This window comes from Helianthus annuus, chromosome 16, assembly GCF_002127325.2.
Source record: "Helianthus annuus cultivar XRQ/B chromosome 16, HanXRQr2.0-SUNRISE, whole genome shotgun sequence".
In the NCBI taxonomy this organism is placed as follows: Eukaryota; Viridiplantae; Streptophyta; class Magnoliopsida; order Asterales; family Asteraceae; genus Helianthus; species Helianthus annuus.
The window spans coordinates 112662821-112668820 of record NC_035448.2 but is presented as its reverse complement, the minus strand read 5'-3'; positions in this window follow the sequence as shown (position 1 = coordinate 112668820).

Here is a 6000-nt window from a genome sequence, read left to right as displayed (position 1 = left end):
TTAGCAGTGTTTTATTCAAAATCGCATTTGAATCGAAAACAAATTTGCAAACTTTAAGAAATCTAAAAGATAATTAACTTTTTTCTGAATTCGCATGTGCAAAAGCATGAATTCGCAAACCATAAGAAATTTCAAAGATTAATAACTTTTTTTGAAATCGCATGTGTATAGTCAATAATTCGCACATCATATGACATCTTAAGTGTTTTTTCGCATATAGTGTTATATGAATTCGCAAACTTTTCAAAAACCACAACCTTTCTTTTTGTCTGAAGTGTTTTTCGCACATTTGATATGTATTTCGCATATTTTTATTTGATTTTCACCATGCATCATCTTCTTCTATAGTCGGTCTATCGATTTGTTTTAGTTCTGAACTTCCAAATTCAGCAGAAGTTCAATTCACAGGAAGATTTGGTGAATAAGAATCGATCGATTTTTGATTACTTATTCCATTTTCGAATACGATTTTGATTAAGAATATTACGGTATGATTTCGAGGTTTTGTTTGCTGATTATCAGGGTTTTTTTTATTTCGTAATGGGCGATTTTAACCTTGACGGTTTCATATATATATATATATATATATATATATATATATATATATATATATATATATATATTTATTTATTTGATTAATTTAATAGTTAAGCACGAGGGTTAATTGAGATGATCTGACGGTTGTGGTTATAGCGTACGTAATGTACGATTAGGCATATTGTATGATAACCGGCCTATATATATATATATATATATATATATATATATATATATATATATATATATATATATAGTGGAGGGTTCAAATGAGAAGAAATTTTTTGTAGGAATAAAAAAGAACAAATTTCAACCAATAAGAATGCTTTATTTTACTTCATTTAATTTTTGTATTTACTATGGGTGTAAGGGTATATTGGTAAAATTATATAGATCATTAATTGTTAGTATTCCTTTTTAATAGCTAACTAAATTAAATTTGTAACTTATTTTAAAAAAATATATATATCTTTTCAAAGAAGAAAAAAATTAATTTAAGATGTAGGATAAATTATGAGGTGTGTAGGATGAATTACGAGTTGTGTAGGATAAATTTCAGTATGTGTAAGATAAATTTCAAAAACGTGTAGGATAAATTTTGATGTGTCTAGGAAAAAATTTTAGTGTGGAGGATGATAATCTTTATGACTAATTAATTAGTCAAAAAGAATAATAAATGTAATGAGAGAAAAACTATTTAATGTTTTACAATTGTACCCTTTGTTCTTTTTCTTCTCAATTTAATTTTCTTCTCAAATGAACCTCCCCATATATATATAGAGAGAAAGTATAATGTACTTCAAGGCTTAACCTACATTAACATACATGACAAAAAATATAACGTGCGTTATTATCATAGAACGTGCGTGATTATAGTCCCATGCGTGATTATGTGGTCCCATGCGTGATTATACCCCTGATCCAACGGTTACCATTGTCTCCTACGTGATGTATGATAAGGCTTTTTGTATGTTAACCTTACTATATATATATATATATATATATATATATATATATATATAGGGTAGGGTTCATGGGAGAACCACCCTTGTTGTGAGAACCGCGAGAACCAATGTGAACAGAGGGCAATTTTGTAAATACATAACAAAAATTAAATCAACTATCACTTCCCCTCTTACTGGACTTCAAACATCAATTAAATCCTCTTTTTATTCAGTTCACGTCCGACACTCCAAAAATCTACAAACTTCGTCATCCCCGTTCACATCCAACACACCAGAATCTCCAAAATTCGCCATCTCAATCTTACCATTCATCGTGTAATCGAAATTAGGGCAATAAGAACATAATAATCGATCATATATTCATCATCTGCTCAAAATTAGGGCAATAAGAGCATAATCATCGAAGACTATGTCACAATTAGGAAGAATCTGAAGAATAAACGTCCAATTGACAGATTATTCAGCGTCGCTACACCATTCTGTAAATTTGTAAGTTTATACTATTTGTTTTGCAGTTTTATATGATAACATGACGCTTAATCGTCGATTCAGATTTTTATATGTTAATATGACGCTTAAATCATCGTTTCATATCTGCACTAGTAAAAATTGTGTGATATATATGATTGTTGAGGGATTAGGGGTGACTGTTGTGATAGAACTATATCTAATGTGGTCTTTATGTGTTTTTTGTATGTAGTTTTGTTACTGGTTAATGTTAGATATAATTGGTGGTCCGAAATTTGATTTGGTAAGGGTTAGGGTTTTTTATTGAAGCAAACTTGCGAGTCATCCGTGTTAATGCATATGTGCATGGTTATGCACATATGTATATTTGGCCAGATTAGGTGAACAAGGTCAATCATGTTGATGCAAATGTGTATAATTATGCATATGTGCATAATTTGTCAGGATAGGTTAATAAGGTCATTCATGTTGATGCACATGTGCATAGTTATGCCATGCACATGTGCATAGTTTGCGAGAATTTGTCAACTTGGACGTTTATATGTTAACATGGCGCTTAATGGTCGATTCAGATCTTTTATATGTGAATTTGAGGCTTAAATCTTAGTTTCATATATGCATTAGTGAAAATGGTGTGATGTATATAATTTTTTAGGGATTAGGGGCGACTATTGTGATATCACGATCTGTAATGTGGTATTTATGTGTTTTTTGTATGTAGTTTTGTTACTTAGTTTTATTACTGATTAATGTTAAATATGATTGGTGGTAATACGAAATTCAATTTGTTAAGGGTTAGGGTTTTTTTTTATTGAAGCAAACCTGTAGATAAGGTCAGTCATGTTAATGCACATGTGCATAGTTGTGCACATATGCATATTTTGCCATATTAGTTTAACAAGGTAAGTTACATTGATGAAAATGTGTATAATTATGCACATGTGCATAATTTGATAAAATAGGTTAATAAGGTCAATTATGCACAAAACTCGTTTCCCACATATATTTAGAATGGAACCAGATAAACGATGCCTGGTGGCGGACCGGTACAATCAGGATAATAGAAACTTAATGGGGGTTTGGAATTGTTCAGGAAGCCTAAGCTCGGCCGAAGAATTACTGGAATGGCACGAGTTGATCGGGCTCCTCGATAATGTCACTTTGTCCGATGGCAAAGATGGTTGGGAGGTAAGGACTCTGATTTTTCGGTCAAGACTGTCAAGAACTTCCTGTATAGCGGCTCCGATTTCAGCAGCAGGCACGTTGTGAAATGGTCGAAATGGGTCCCAAAAATGAAATATTTTTTGTTTGGAGGGTGGTTTATCGTATTCCCACGCTGACTGCACTCCGGGATCGGAACTGTTGGGGCAGAGACGTGAAATATTGTCTGAGTGATGATGGCGATGAAACAGATGAACACCTTCTTTGTTCGTGCAGGGTAGCGTCGACTGTCTGTTATCACATCAGTCAGTGTTGCGAGGTGAGTCCTTGTATTCTGTTTTCGGCTAATGATATCGTAATTGCCTCTGAGTTTTGCAATATGGATAGAGATGTGAAAGATGATTTACATGGCATTATGTTCGTGACAAGTTGGTTTATATGGTTAGCCAGGAACAATAAAAGGTTCTCGAAGACTCAAGTTAAACCCGGAGAGATTATCCTTAATATTAAGTCCGTCGGTTTTTAATGGTATAAGAATCAGTCCACAAATAGGTCCGTGAGTTGGGAAAATGGTGTCGTTTCGATATAAGGTAGCTTCTAGTTTTCGGTCTTTAGGTTCTTGTGTTGAGTTGTTGTTTTTCGTTTTGCTGTAGTGGTTGGTTCCCGCCTCTGTTTTGGAGGTTGGCTTCTGTGAATAACATTTACATTTAAAAAAAACTTATGCACATGTGCATACTTTGTCATAATAGTTTTGTTACTAATTAATGTTAAATATGATTGGTGGTATTACGAAATTTGATTTGGTAAGGGTTAAGTTTTTTTATTGAAACAAACCTGTTGATAAGGTCAGTCATATTAATGCACATGTGCATAGTTATGCACATATGCATATTTTGTCAGATTAAGTTAATATGAATGTATTACAGATTAAGTTAATATGAATGTATTACGGTATATGCACACGTACATTATTACCTTAAAACATAAACATTGTACATATTGTATGTAATATGTTTACTTCACATGGGCATACATGAAATAATTGATGTAATATATGTAATGTATGCAGGAAAAAATTATTCGAAACTGCTCATGGATTGACAACAAGGACGTATTTGATTAATAGGTTGACGCATGAAAAATACTAGGGAAAATGACGGACGATGAGGCGTTGAAACAGGAGGAGTGTTGGAAGATGGTTATGAAATGGAAAGAAGATCAGAAGGTGTGAGGTTGTGAAATAATGCGAATGTTATGCAGGTAGTTTGTGGATATGCAATTTATAAAGACAATTTCTTTTTTGTTTTCTTAATGTCTTTTGATTGTAATATGTGGGTAGTTTTTACGATAATGGTTGATATAAGAAGTTTGACGTATACGATGTTTTATATGGTGGTTGATGGGTTAAAACTCTATTTGATTGTTCAGGTATATTGGTATGTTTGTTAATATTTGATGTATTATGTTGTTTAGTATAGAAAATGTTGGTATTGCACATGTGTAAAGTTTGATATAGCGTATTATATTACGTATGTGGTACCCTATTACGTATGGGGTACCACATTGCATATGATGATGTATATGTAAAGGAAAATGGATTACATGTAGTTAAGATATTCATGTATGCACAATGTATGCACGTGTGCATTGGTCGAAACGATAACAATATGTAGTGAAACATTAAACATGTATGCACATGTGCATTTTTGAAACAATTACCATGTGGGGTGAAACAGTAAACATGTATACACATGTGCATTTTTCAAAACGGTAACCATGTTGGTAATACATGTTAAGTGGTCAATAATGAAATTACATACGCTTATGTATAATAAGTAACTGATATCAAAGTATCATGATCACAATCATAAACTATGAATACGTATACAGACAATGCAAAATGATTGTAAACAAAAAGAATAATGCTTAGAAACTGTTTGTCATTATATATAGGATAATCAAGAATCGTTGAATGTTTTATGACGTCTTTTATGACGTCTGGATGAATGTCTACACGCCTAGATGAATGTCTACGAGGTTGCTCAGATTCATATATATATATGCAGGGTCTTTAGCATCATCATCAACATCTTCATCGGTATCATTGGAATCAACGTCCTCCTAACTGTTAATCATACTGTTTATAATAGGGATGTATTCAGCATCAACATCGGGTATCCAATATGATGTGCCATTAGGTGTAGAAGTCGTAATTGTTCCTGTATAAATAAAAAGAAAAACATATAAGATTATGATTAGTATAGTATATGGTATATGGTGTGATTAATATGGTATATGGTATATGGTATATGGTATATGGTGTGTATACGTACGATGTATAAATGTTTAACAATTTTTTTTGGTGATGAGTATGGGGTGTTGGTAATGTGATGCACATGTGCATAATTATGTACTGGTGGTTAACAATTTATTTGTGATGATTATGGATTGTTGGCACATGTGCATGTTCATGTTAATGATGGTTAACATTTTACGGATGACGAGTATAGGTGTTATCAACATAATGCACATGTGCATGATCGGTGACGAGTATGGGTGTTATCAACATAATGCACATGTGCATGATCGTTATATTGATCAAGCAGATAAACAAAAAAATGAACAATTTATATAAACAATGATACAGGAACATAGAGTAATCAGGCAAATGTTAAATAAACAAGGATATAATAACATAGAGTAGTAAAGCATGTAAAAACTAGAAAAACAAACAATGAACAATGATAAATAAACACTGATATAGGAACATATAGTTATCAAGCATATAAAACTATTTATGTATACTACCTTTAGTCTCCTATCGTATAAATTGTCGTTGTTGGTATAAATTGCAATTGTTGTTGGTCCA